The 14765-nt window shown below is 48.3% G+C and overlaps 1 pseudogene across 1 annotated transcript; it reads left to right on the top strand.

Moving 5' to 3' along the window:
* The first annotated feature begins 14220 nt into the window (after window positions 1–14220).
* Window positions 14221–14649, top strand: LOC307097842 (large ribosomal subunit protein mL42-like; annotated as a pseudogene). Its single transcript has one exon. The product of its transcript is annotated as a large ribosomal subunit protein mL42-like (transcript).
* Window positions 14650–14765: the final 116 nt, after the last annotated feature.

The raw sequence follows: 14765 nt of genomic DNA, 5'->3' as shown, positions 1-14765 counted from the left end.
GAACTATTTAACAATTGTCTTGTAATAACTGTTGTTATTTACCTAGTTTTTCTACTGTAACTATTACTCTTGAAATTAGGAAACATTTTTGTGTATAAAGTTGTAAGTTAGAGGCATTCCTGCCTCTCCCATTTGTTTGTATGTTTGTTTTCTAACTCATTTAAGGCTCTTAAGGCCTGAAATGTTAGTGTTGAATATTTTCTACTGACCTGGGAGTATAGGAAGAGACTGGGCCATTTTTCACCTCTAAAGTCCTTGTCTACTACATCATAGAGAAAAACTATATTTAAAATTTATCAAAAATAGTTTCTGACCTACTTAGAAACCAATTTTAAAAGCAATAAAACCATGTAGTGAAGACAGAAAGTATATTTTTCAATATTCTGTGTTTAGAGAATTCCTGTACTTTTCTTGGATTTCCATTTAGAACATGTTTTGAATAGTGAGGGTGAAAAAGAGATAGAAACTATTTTTTAAAAAAACAAGAGCACAATGAGATATCACCTCACACCTGTCAGAATGGCTATCATAAAAAAATCAACAAACATCAAGTCCTCTGGTCGGAGCATCTGCTCCCTGGTGGTCAGTGCACGTCATGCTGGTGAAGATGTGGGGAAAAGGGAACAGCAATCCCACTTCTGAAAATATATCCTAGAAACCCCAAAACACCAATCAGAAAGAATATATGCACCCCTATGTTCATAGCAGCATTTTTACAATAGCTACGATTTGGAAACAGCCCAAGTGCCCATCAGTAGATGAGTGGATAAAAAAGCTGTGGGACATTTATACTATAGAATGCTATGCAGCTGTAAAAAAGAGGGATCTCTTACCCTTTGGGACAGCATGGATGGACCTGGAAAATATTATCCTAAGTGAAATAAGCCAGTCAGAGAAAAACAAGTATCATATGATCTCACTTATTTGTGGAATCTAATGAACAAAATGACCAACAAAATAAGACCTGAAGCATGGAGGCCTGGAACAGACTGACATACCTCGGGGTATGTGGGGTTGGGGAGATGAGAAGAGATAAACCAAAGAATTTATATACTTACTAGAGGCCCAGTGCATGGATTCATGCACCATTGGGGTCCCTTGGCCTGTCCTGAGCCCTCTCTCAATCCAGAACCCTTCGGGGGATGTTGGACTGCTGGTTTTGGCCTGATACCCGCAGGTCAGGCCGAAGGACCCTACCAGTGCCCAATCCATGCACTGGGCCTCCAATATGCATATAAGATCTTTGATCAATCTCTTTCTGCCCTTCCCCCCTTCCCTCTGAGATTCATCAATCTGTTCCATGTTTCCATACCTGTGCATTGAGCATTTGCTCACTGGTGGTTAGTGCGCATCATAGCTATCTGTTGAATGGTTGAACAGTCGCTTAGGCTTTTATATATATAGACTAGAGGCCTGGTGCATGAAATTTGAGCATGGGTGGGGTCCCTCTGCCTGGCTGGAGATCGGAGCCAATCAGGGCCATCTCACCCAGTCCCGATTGGGATCAATTGGGGCCAATGGCCGGGGAGGGGCCTCGGGAGGGACCTCGGGAGGGCTCCAGGGCGTGTCCGGCCCCATCTCACCCAGTCTCGATTGGCCAGACCCCAGCAGCAAGCTAACCTACTGGTCGGAGCATCTGCCTCCTGGTGGTCAGTGCACGTCATAGTGACCGGTCAGTCGACTGCTCGGTCGGACACAGCATATTAGGCTTTTATATACATAGATTGTAACTCTCAGTGTGGAATGCTCGGCATGCACTTTCCCTCCACCCCCTGGTCTTGGAGCCCTCATGACCTTCCAAGGCTTTGCTCACCCTCTTCAGCTGCCACATGAAGTAAATTGCATCATGTGCATGGAAACCCTTTGCAGGCTCCATGGGTTCACTGCAGTTCCGATTACCCCAACATAAGGAGAGACAGCCTCATTATCAGGTAGCACCATCATGGTAAGACCCCTGCTCAGCCTACTGCAGCGGTTTTAAATCGGCCATGGGTCACCCTAGATGGTTTGGCTCAGTGGATAGAGCCACAGCCTGCGGACTGAAGGGTCCTGGGTTCGATTCCGGTCAAGGGCACATTCCTGGGTTGCAGGCTCAATCCCCAGTAGGGGGTGTGCAGGAAGCAGCAGATCGATTCTCTCTCATCATTGATGTTTCTATCTCTCTCTCCCTCTGCCTTCCTCTCTGAAATCAATAAAAACATATTAACAAAAATAAAAATAAATAGGCCATGAATCAAACATTGCTGCTCTCCATCCATCCAGTCCCCTCACACCCTCTTTGTCTTTGTGCGCCCGCCACGCCCCCCACCCCCACCCCCCACCCCCGCCACACACACACACACACACACACACACACACACACACACACTCTGCTAGGGTCTGTAAAATGGGGTCAGGATTTCTACTTCAACCAAGGGCGACACTTCCACATGGTTGTGCTGGGCGAGGCTGTGTGGGGCAGGGCGGGGCTGTTCTGGGCAGGCTAGACGGTGTGGGCGGTGTGGGCGAGGCATTGCCCACGGAGCTGTGCAGGCCCAGCGGCGGAACCAGTGCGGAGCTGTGCGGGGCAAGCCCAGGCGGGGCCTCCCTCGGAGGAGAGCTGGGGTGGCAGGTCACGGGGAGGAGGGTGGAGCCTGTCCCGTGGGAGAGGCATCAGACTCCACGGCTGCCCCCACCCAGCAGCTTTTCTAGGCCCCTGCGCAGCTGTCACTCTCCACCCCTCGCTGCCTCCCGCTTCCTTTCAAGTTTTGGACTCGGTTTCTCCGACTCAGCCCCGCCCCCCTCCCTGCTGCGTCTGGGAGCCCCAGGCTGCCCCTTGGCCTCCGGCAGGCTCTCCTGGCCGATTCTTCCCCCGCCCCCTCTCCCCTAATGGTGCTACCCACTCTCCTGTTAGTGAAACTTAACAAATAAAAAGACACTGAGAACAGTCCGCGGAGGGCTGTGCAGTCCACGGCTCTCGGATCACGAGTAGCAGCTTCCCACACCACCTGGTCCCTCCTGGCTCCCGCCTCCTCCCACCTCCACCTGGGGCTCAGGCCAAACCCTGGGAGCTCTCACCTCACACCTCACTTTCCAGTCCAACCCACCAGAGCCCACAGCAAGCTAACCTGTCAGTTAGAGCATCTGCTCCCTGGTGGTCAGTGCATGTCATAGCAAGTGGTCGAGTGCTCAAGCAGTGAACTCCCAGGAGAATTCCAGTGGAGGGTGGAGGGGATAATTTGCATATTAGGCTTTTATTACATAGGATATGCATTGCCCATAGACACGGGTGATAGGGTAGTGAAGACTTGGGGGTGTGGGTAGGGGCTGGGAGGAGGGGGATAAGGAAGGGGAAAATGGGAGATATCCGTAATACTATCAACAATAAAAATATATATATTATTTAAAAAAAAAAAAAGAGCACTGTTTGCCTAGCAGGTCAATCTTCTAGAAACTGACAAACACAGCAATTTTTTTTTAAGATGTTATTGATTTTTGGAGACGGGGAAAAAGAGAGAGATAGAGAGAAAAACATCAATCTGAGAGAAAAACGTTGATCAGCTGCTGCCTCCTGCACGCCCCCTACTGAGGATCAAGCCCACCACCCTGGCATGTGTCCTTGACCAAAATCGAACCCAGGACCCTTCAGTCCACAGGCCAACATTCTATCCACTGAGTCAAACCAGCTAGGGCAAGGGTATTTTTTAAAAATATTTTTATTGATTTCAGAGAGTAAGGGAAAGAGAGAGATATAGAAACATCAATGATGAGAGAGAATCATTGATTGGTTGCCTCCTGCACACCCCCTACTAGGGATTGAGCCCACAAACTGGGCATGTGCCCTTGACCAGAATCGAACAGAGACCCTTCATTCCACAGGCCGACACTCTGTCTCCTGAGCCAAACCGGTTAGGGCCAAGGGTCTTTAAAATATATATATATATATATATATAAATTTGATATATATATAAAATATATATATATAATTGATTTCAGAGAGGAAGGGAGAGGGAGAGAGAGATAGAAACATCAATGAAGAGAGAGAATCATTGACTGGCTGCCTCCTGCATGCCCCCTACTGGGGATGGAGCCCACAACCCAGGCATGTGCCCTTAACCGGAATCAAACCTGGGATCCTTCAGTCCACAGGCACACACTCTATCCACCAAGCCAAATTGGCTAGGGCCCAAGGGCCTTTTTGAAGAAGAAGGAGGAGGAGGCGAAGGAGGAAGAGGAGAAGGAGGGGGGGGGGAAGAGGAAGAAGGGGGAAAGAGAAAAGAAGAAGTAGCAGAAGCAGAAGAATTAAAATATGAATAATAAAATAGGAATAAGTATATATCTATCAACAATTACTTTAAATGAAGATGGATTAAATGCTGCAATCAAAAGACACATGGAGGCTGAATGCATTACAAAACAAGACCCTTACATATGCTGTCTACAAGAGACTCATTTCAGATTAAAAAACACACACATAGTCTAAAAGTAAAGGGATGGTAAAAGATATTTCATGAAAATGGAAACAAACAAAATGGGATAGCAGTACTTATACCAGACAAAGTAGACTTTAAAACAAAAGCTATATAACAAGAGACAAAGGACCCAGCAATTTCACTTCAAAAAAAACAAACAAACAAAAAAACCAAAACACTAAATAAAAAAGACATATACATCCATATGTCCATTGCAACATTATTTACAATAGCCAAGATGTGGAAACAACCTAAGTGCTCATCAGTAGATGAATGGCATATATACAATGACTCAGCCTTAAAAAAAAAGAATGAAACCTTGCCAGATGCAACAACATGGATGGGCCTAGAGGTTATTGTGTTGAGTGAAATAAGTCAGACAGAGGAAGACAAATGCCATATGATTTTGTTTATATGTGGAATCTTACCTTATAATAGAGAAACATGCAAATTGACCGCACCTCCGCTATGCCCATGATTGGGCCAGCGGAGGCTGAGGGCGGGACTCCGGGTGGCCTGTCAACCATTGATAAAATCAAGATGGCGGTGCCCAGTGGCCGCGCCAGAGCCAGTGCTCCCCGGGGTGCCTGGGGCGATCGGCACCCCGGGGGGGCGTGGCCACGCCCGTGCAGCTGCTCCCCGGGGGTGCCTGGGGTGATCGGCACCCCGGGGGCGTGGCATGGGGGCGTGGCCGCTCCCCGGGGGTGCCTGGGGCGATCGGCACCCCAGGGGGCGTGGCCGCACACCTGCTGCCGCTCCCCGGGGGTGCCTGGGGCGATCGGCACCCCGGGGGGCGTGGCCATGCCCGTGCCCGCTCCCCGGGGGTGCCTGGGGCGATCGGCACCCCGGGGGGGCGGGGTCGCGCCCCTGCTGCCGCTCCCCGGGGGTGCCTGGGGTGATCGGCACCCCGGGGGGGCGTGGCCGTGCCCGTGCCTGCTCCCTGGGGGTGCCTGGGGCGATCGGCATCCGGGGGGGCGGGGTCGCGCCCCTGCTGCCGCTCCCCGGGGGTGCCTGGGGCGATCGGCACCACCGGGGTGCGTGGCCACGCCCGTGCAGCTGCTCCCCGGGGGTGCCTGGGGTGATCGGCACCCCGGGGGGCGTGGCATGGGGGCGTGGTCGCTCCCTGGGGGTGCCTGGGGCGATGGGCACCACGGGGGGCGTGGCCACGCCCGTGCAGCTGCTCCCCGGGGGTGCCTGGGGTGATCGGCACCCCGGGGGCGTGGCATGGGGGCGTGGCCGCTCCCCGGGGGTGCCTGGGGCGATCGGCACCCCAGGGGGCGTGGCGGCACACCTGCTGCCGCTCCCCGGGGGTGCCTGGGGTGATCGGCACCCCGGGGGGCAGGGCCGCACACCTGCTGCCGCTCCCCGGGGGTGCCTGGGGTGATCGGCACCCCGGGGGGCGTGGCATGGGGGCGTGGCCGCTCCCCGGGGGTGCCTGGGGCGATCGGCACCCCGGGGGGGGGGTGGCCATGCCCGTGCCCGCTCCCCGGGGGTGCCTGGGGCGATCGGCACCCCGGGGGGGCGTGGCCGCGCCCCTGCTGCCGCTCCCTGGGGGTGCCTGGGGTGATCGGCACCCCGGCGGGGCGTGGCCACGCCCGTGCCCGCTCCCTGGGGGTGCCTGGGATGATCGGCACCCCGGGGGGGCGTGGCCGCGCCCCTGCTGCCGCTCCCCGGGGGTGCCTGGGGTGATGTCACATGGGGGTGCGTGGCCGCACACCTGCTGCCGCTCCCCGGGGGTGCCTGGGGCGATCGGCACCCCGGGGGGCGTGGCCGCACACCTGCTGCCGCTCCCCGGAGGTGCCTGGGGCGATCGGCACCCCGGGGGGCGTGGCTTGGGGGCGTGGCCGCTCCCTGGGGGTGCCTGGGGCGATTGGCACCCCGGGGGGCGGGGCTGCACACCTGCTGCCGCTCCCCGGGGGTGCCTGGGGTGATCGGCACCCCGGGGGGGCGTGGCCGTGCCCGTGCCCGCTCCCCGGGGGTGCCTGGGGCGATCGGCACCCCGGCGGGGCGTGGCCACGCCCGTGCCCGCTCCCTGGGGGTGCCTGGGGTGATCGGCACCCCGGGGGGGGGGGCGTGGCCGCGCCCCTGCTGCCGCTCCCCGGGGGTGCCTGGGGCGATCGGCACCCCGGGGGGCGTGGCATGGGGGCGTGGTCGCTCCCCGGGGGTGCCTGGGGCGATGGGCATCCCGGGGGGGCGTGGCATGGTGGCGTGGCCGCTCCCCGGGGGTGCCTGGGGTGATCCGTGTGAGAGGGATGTCCAACTGCAGGTTTAGGCCCGATTCCACAGGGATCGGGCCTAAACCTGCAGTTGGACATCCCCCGAGGGGTCCCATATTAGAGAGGGTGCAAGCTGGGCTGAGGGACACCCTCCCCAGTGCACGAATTTCGTGCACCGGGCCTCTAGTCTAAAAAATAAATGACAAACAGTATAGAAACAGACTTATAGATACAAAGATCAGATTGATAGATGTCAGAGGGGAGGGAGACTGGAGGATAGGGTGAAAAAGGTGACAGAATTAAGAAGTACAAATTAGTAGTTACAAAATGATCATAGGGATGTAAAGTACAGCATAGGGAATCCTATATAATAAAAGCCTAGGTGGTGTCACGCGACGCCTTGCGCGATGTTGTCACAAGATGGCCGCCACAAGACGGCCACCACAAGATGGTCACCTCAAGATGGTCGGCAGGGTAGGGCAGTTGAGGGCGACCAGGCCAGCAGGGCAGGGCAGTTGGGGGCCATCAGACTGACAGGGGAGGGCAGTTGGGGGCCATCAGGTTGGCAGGGGAGGACAGTTGGGGGTGATCAGGCTGGCAGGGGAGTGGTTAGGGGGCAATCAGGCTGGCAGGCAGAAGCGGTTAGGGGCAATCAGGCAGGCAGGCAGGCGAGTGGTTAGGAGCCAGCAATCGCAGATTGTGAGAGGGATGTCTGACTGCCGGTTTATTGCTAATAGTATTCCATTAGTAAACCAGCAGTCGGACATCCCCCAAGGGGTCCCAGATTAGAGAGGGTGCAGGCTGGGCTGAGGGACACCCCTCCTGTGCAGAAATTTCATGCACCAGGCCTCTAGTATTGTCAATAATATTGTAATAACTATGTATGGTGTCAGATGGGTACTAGATTTATCGGGGTGATCACTTAGTAAGTTATATAATGTCTAATCACTGGGTTGTATACCTGAAAGTAACATAATATTTTATGTCAGCTATAATTAAAAAATAAAAAATTACTTAAAGTCAATAAATAGCCCATCCAGGTGTGGCTCAGTTGGTTGAGCGTTGACCCAGGAACCAAGAGGTCATCGGTTCGATTCCGGTCCAGGCATATGCCTGGGTTGAGTGCTGGATCCCCAGGAGGAGGCGTGAAGGAGGCACCCAATAGATGATTCACTCTCATAAATGATTTTTCTATCTCTTCCTCTCTGAAATCAATAAAAATATATTTTAAAAAACAAATAAAGTCAAGAAAGAAAGAAAGAAAGAAAGAAAGAAAGAAAGAAAGAAAGAAAGAAAGAAAGAAAGAAAGAAAGGAAGGAAGAAAGGCAAGCAGCTTTTCTTTTGTCTGGAGTGTTTTTGGCTTCCTCAGGATATTGCATCTCCACAGTTTGCAAACTATTTACCTGAATAAAGTTTCTCCTTTTACTGCACAACAGATTGGGAACCCCTGTTGGTATTAGATTGGTGGCAGTGACTTTTTGTTGACAAAATGTAAATGGTACAACTACTTTGGAAAACAGTTTGACAGGTTTTGTGTGTTTTTTTAAGTTAAATATACAATGGCCATATGATCCAGCTACTCCACTTTAGGTACTTACCCAGGAGAAAATGAAAGCATAGATCTATACAAAGACTTCTACACAGAAATTCATAGCAACTTTGTTTGTAATAGCCAAACCTGGAAATAATGTAAACAACCATCAACAGGTGAATGGATAACAAATTGTGGTATATATCGATGTAATGGAATACTATTAGCAATAAGCAATGAATGAACTATCAATACACACAACATGAATTAACTAATAATGCTGAATGAAAGTAGCCAGACCCCCCCCACCCCAAAAAGAATATGTACTATATGAACTCTTTATATAAAACTCTTTAGAAAAGGCAAACTAATTTATGTAACAGAAAGCAAATGAATAGTTTTCAAGGGCTGGGGGGGATCACCAGGAAAATCAAGAAACATGGGAGGTGATGGATATGTTCATTATTTCGAGTTTTATGATTATTTCATGGGTGTATATGTATATTAGAAGCTGTTAAATTATACACTTTAAGCATAATTTATTGTATATCAATTATATTTCAATAAAGCTGTTTTAAAAAAAACTATCAATACAGACACCTGTATTGTTGTTAGGCAAAAGAAGAATGAAGTACTTAGGAAGAGAAGAATATTAAAGTTATTAAAGTTGAGATAAAATAGGAATAGGTTAAAGCTCAGATGTGTTGGGCTGCACCTGGGTGGATCTCAGGAGTTTTCTGAGATGAGCTCATCCAAACAGCCAGAAAGTCAGGCCCACTCAAGAGGAGAGGAACAAGCATAGGTAGGACATTTGGGTCAGGGCTTCTCCATCTGTTATGTTGTTAATCCCTTGCAATTCAAAGTATGATCCATGCATCACTACCATCTACACCACATAGGAGTTCTTAGAAATGCAGACTTCTGGGCCCACTTCAGACCTACTAAACAAGAGTCTGCATTTTAACAACATCCCAGGTGAGTCATATACAAACTAAATTAGCAAAGCTGCTGACCCAAACCACACAAAAATTGAGAAGGTAGGTGTTACTTCCATCTACACAAATAAGGAGACTAGACTCAGAGGAGTAAGGTAATTAGCCACATTTACACTGAGTTGGGAATCAAACGCTGGTCTGATTCCAAAGGCCTTACAATTTCCACTAGACAATCATTTTTTTTTTGCGAAGAGGTACAGAGAAAGGGTTTATTTGGGTGGCTTGGAGATCAAGAGGAGGATTAAAAGCATATGAGAAGGTGAGTAGAAGTAGATAGCCAAGAACCGTAGTAACTACCGTGTTTAAAGTATTTTTAATTTTTAATTGTAAAACTAATACATAAATGTATGCCCATTGTAAAAAGGCAAACATTAGAGGTCTACTGAGTGAAAGTGAAAATACCCCTTAGGTGTCTCCTCCCATCTCCCTCTCCTCCCCTCAGAAATCAGTGTGAAAGTTTGGTCCCTATCTCTCTAGATATACACTGAGTGGCCAGGTTATTATGACCACCCCATCAGTACTTCGTTGGGCCACCTTTTGCCTTCAAATACTGCGGCGATTCTTCTTGGCATTGACTCCACGAGATGTTGAAAGGTGATGCGAGGAATCTGACACCATGCCTGATGAATAGCACTGTCCAGTTCTGTGAGATTTGACAGTTGTGGAACCAGCTGCCTGATGGCTCTTTTAACTTCATCCCACAAATGCTCAATTGGATTGAGATCTGGTGATTATGGAGGCCACCTAAGCAAGGTAAAGTCTCCCTCATGTTCTTAAAACCACTCCTGCACAATACGAGCACCGTGGCATGGTGCATTGTCTTGTTGGAAGAAGCCATCTCCATTGGGATACGCCATCAACATGATAGGATGAACTTGATCAGCAATGATACTTAGGTATGTTGTGCTATTCAGACGTTGTTCCACATGAATTAAAGGACCCAAATCATGCCAGGAACACATGCCCCAAACCATAACACTGCCCCCACCAGCTTGAAGGGTTGTACTCATGCATGTAGGGTGCATGCTTTCATGCTGTTTCCGCGAAATTCTCACTCTGCCATCTGCATGATGCAACTGGAAACATGATTCATCGGACCACATGACTTTTTTCCAATGCTCGACTGTCCAATCCTTGTGTTCCTGTGCGAATTGAAGACGTTTTATCTTGGTAACTGCAGACAGCAAAGGTGTTCGAACAGGCCTTCGGCTTCCATATCCCATACGATGCAGTGTACGGCTAATTTGCCTACAAACATCAGGTGGTCATAATAATCTGGCCACTCAGTGTATATTGTATTTAGTTTGGAAAGTGAGGAATTTTAAAATTACAACTACAAAGAATATTATTTGCCTTTGCAAAGTCAAGTTCACCTGTCAGTTAACCAGGCTAGCCACACAGAGCATTTTGGACACACTCATGTTTGAGAGGGAGGGTTATCATCAGCTCAACAGCTGAGAGGGTAGGAGTTTTCCCAAAGCCTGAATTGACCAGGGGACTTGGTTCTCTCCCTTTCTATTACTGTCCCCACTGAGTTGGCTCAGCCCCTGATGACACTGCCATTGCTGGACTATCTCATACACACTATGAACCAAATGAGTCAAATCACTCTTGCTCCACCTGCTGTTGCTGAGGTTAAAGAGGTAATGAGAATAACAAAAGGAGCCCTCTAGTCCCCGGGGCCGTGGTCGGCAAACTGCAGCTCGAGAGCCACATGCGGCTCTTTGGCCCCTTGAGTGTGGCTCTTCCATAAAATACCACGGCCTAGGAGAGTCTATTTTGAAGAAGTGGCGTTAGAAGAAGTTTAAGTTTAAAAAATTTGGCTCTTGAAAGAAATTTCAATCGTTGTACTGTCGATATTTGGCTCTGCTGACTAATGAGTTTGCCAACCACTGCCCCAGGGCGAAGGTGTCTCAAAGCTTTGGCTTATTACTTCTTAGCCTGGCCCTAACCTATCGGTCAAATCTCAGTGCTCATCACAATCATTCAGTCATTCAACAACCCTTTATTGAGCACCTTACTAGGTGCTGAACACTGAGCTGGTACTGGGGGAAATTCTTTCTTCAAGAAGCTCATAGACTCTGGTTTATAGCCCTATAAATAGATTATGATACCAGGGAAGCCACTACCTCCACTTGGAGGAGTTAAAGAGCCTGCAGAGGACTTTGGTGCCAAGGGGAAAATGTAGACTTTAGACCATGATACAGGTGCCAATGGAGACAGAGTTGTTGTTTTTCTTTGCTGTTTGTCTTTTGGGCATTTTTTAAAATATACTTTAAAAAGCTTGTCCACATAGCTTTATTTTTTCTAATTATAAACTTTATATTCACTATGAAAAGTTCAGACCATATAGGTAAGAATAAAGATAAAAATTTAAATCACCTGTTATCCTACCATCCAAAGATAACCACTGCCAATGAATTAAATTTTGTTTGTTTCCAGATTTTGTCTATTCATATACAGATATAAGTCTAGACATATGTGTTTACAAATATGTAATCATTCTGCATATGTAGAGTATCCCCCCAAAAATGTATATAGACACTTTGAATAATTATAAAGGCAGTGTTTATTAAAATACATTTCATTTTCAAAATTGAGCCATCAGCTTTTAAAGTATGTATACATTTTTGCAATATATATATGTGTGTGTGTGTGTGTGTGTGTGTGTGTGTGTTTACAAATATGTAATCATATATATATAATTGTTTTTTACCAGCCTTTGTTTATTTTGGCCAAATTCGTAGCTTGTTGCTTGCTCTATTCTCTTCAGAGCAGCAGCACTTGCTGTGCTGTGAACGTTGAGAGGAAGGAGGCTGGAAACGAGCGCCCTTACTTAGATTACCAAGCCAGAGAAAAATGCAACGAGCCTCTTAAGTGTATTATTTTGGATGTTGTCAAACATAGAGGTAGGTGTTTTGAAGGTAGTAAGCCTGAAAGGAACACACTGGCTTGGGGCATGCTTGTAAACCAGCAGCCACAGATTTCAGCTCAAACGCAGACTCCTTTCCTCCAGGCCCAAATGGCCCCTTTAACTGCATGCCTCATCCCTTGCCTTCATAGTTTTTCGTTGGTTTTACCGAAGGAAGGCAGTCTGGACCAATTCAGCAGCAACACTGAGTCGGAGTGAGAGAGGCAGTTCTTGAAGGTCTTGAACCAGCGACTCAGAGTCCCCGTAAAATGCTGAATTCTGCTTTGGGCAGGAAGATTCCCCACCCCGCTCCTTCTGGACCTCAGCAAACAGGAACTGTGGGGAGACTCCTGCAGAGCCGAGAACACGGAAATCTGTCTCCCTCCGTGATCCTCCGCTTTCATTATCGACCCCTTTTTCGGTGTCTTGATATGGATCCCAGTGAGAGACTATCTTTCTTTTAGAAATATGTCCCTGTTCGTCATTCTCTTCTCCGTAGGTCTCCGCACGACTGTCATCTTCAACCGGCCCTCTGGCCCGGGCCGCTGGGCTCCCAGTCCGGGCTCCGGGCCCCCCGCGGCGCCCGGGAACTCCTCGGTCCGCCCGCATCTGGCCGCCGCTGGCGGTGCTGACCGAGCAGGAGACGCCCTTGCCCCGAGAGGGACAGCCGGGGTGGCTGCGAGTGTGGGGTGCAGGGCCTGGGATGGAAGCCCTCCGCCGAGAGGGTGGGGCGCCCCCTCCCCCCGCATATATTTTTTGGCAAACAGCATTTTTATTTACCTATATATCTTGGGCAATTTATCTATTCCTATCGAGAGTTATAAATTTTTTTTCATGCTTTCGTAGTATTCATTATATGAATATACCATACTTCTTCTTCTTCTTTTTTTTTTTTTAACTGAAATCTGAATTGGGGACAGTTCCGGGTTTTCCCTATTATAGCGTTAGGCACACAGTGAAACTGCCCTGCAGAGACTTAGTGCCAGGTTACAGTCTATCTTAGAATAACAGAGGGAACTTATCTCCCAACACTCTGCCCCAAGAGGGTTATTATCATTGAAAAATTGTATCTCCTTGTCTTACTAGGTAATTTTTAAAAAGGCTGTTAGGTTGAACAGCCTTTCACGTGTTTCTCTGAATTTCCTGTTTGTGGTTCTGGCGGCCAAAGTCCCTAGTCACTAGAAACAGACACTGCCTGATGTAACAGGGAAGGAGCTTACCGGAGAATATTTGTTAAGCAAAATGTTATCAACTGCCAGGTGAAGGCTGAACAGAGGTTACTTTTATCGCTCTCTCAAAATTTTTTGTAGGATTGAAATTTTTTCAAAATAAAGTGTTAGGAGGAAGAGAGTCCTGAAGGGACAGAGGCCGAGGAGGTGTAGTACAGAAGGTGACCGTCCTGCTGCGACCTGGAGATTCTCAGCCAGCTCGAAGGAGTGCACACAATGAGTGACAAGAGCCAGCTGGCTCCTGGTCCAGCCTCTGCCCTCCTGGACAGCAGCTTCCACCAGGCCGTATCCCTGATGACCTCGCTGCAGATCAACTACCAGGGTGTAGATAGAGCAGGATAGGATGTTGATTTTTGTCTTGCCTCTCCAGGAAGTAAGCCCTCAGCTTTTGAACAGAGTAAATCAGGAGTACACATGGTAGAAACTGAAGTTGATGACTGTATATTTATTTATTGCCATTTCTAAAAGGCGACTTTCTTTTCATTAATCCTGGGTAACATGGAGAAACAGGAGCAAGAATAGGAGGGAACATATTATAGGTACAGATGTGTTGGATATGAAACTAGATATATCCTGCAACCAACATCAGCATCAAGTCAGGGTTAAACAAATGTAGTCATATCCAAATTCTGCTTAGAATATTTGAAGGTCATGTTGGAAATATACAATGAAGCTACTTTTTAATATATTTCTGGTCCACAAACAATTTGGTGGTGATGTCAGCCATTTAAGTTTTATGCTAAATCATCTATTTAGTGGAGGCAAGATGTTGGGCTCACGGTGAGCAGATGTCAAGGGATGAAAATAGGTATGCCTAGAAGCAAATTTTAAACGCATTTTCTCTTCAAATCTTTTTCCATACCACCTGATAAGCATCTTGATTCACTATGGCCATATCAGCAGTAAAATGGGCGATATCAAACAACTATTTTGAAACATTTATTTCCCATCCAAAATGGAGCTTTATACTGTGTTTGTCATAAATCCACATACTCTTCTCTTCCAGATGACTATAATTGCAAAGTAGAACTTGCTTTGACTTCTGATGGCAGAACGATAGTTTGCTACCATCCTTCTGTGGATATTCCATATGAGCACACCAAGCCTATCCCTCAGCCAGATCCTGTGCATATATCTATGAATAAACACGGGATCAAATACTGAAAACCAGATTGGAAGAAAAAGATGAACACTTTGAGCAAGGACCCATGATAGAACAACTTAGCAAAATATTCTTTACTACTAAGCACCGTTGGTATCCTCATGGACAGTATCATAGACGTCGTAGGAAACTGAATCCTCCAAAAGACAGATGATATTGAGGTTTTCAGTAAAATGCTGTCCTGTTCTTGTTTGCCATTTGAGAAAATGCAATCAGGTATATTCACTACTATGTTACACTAAAATAATAATAAAATGTCTTTTCATCTAA

This window comes from Cnephaeus nilssonii, assembly GCF_951640355.1.
Source record: "Cnephaeus nilssonii genome assembly, chromosome: 4".
In the NCBI taxonomy this organism is placed as follows: Eukaryota; Metazoa; Chordata; class Mammalia; order Chiroptera; family Vespertilionidae; genus Cnephaeus; species Cnephaeus nilssonii.
Note: the sequence above shows the minus strand (reverse complement) of the source record. Positions and strands in the feature narration are given on the sequence as shown.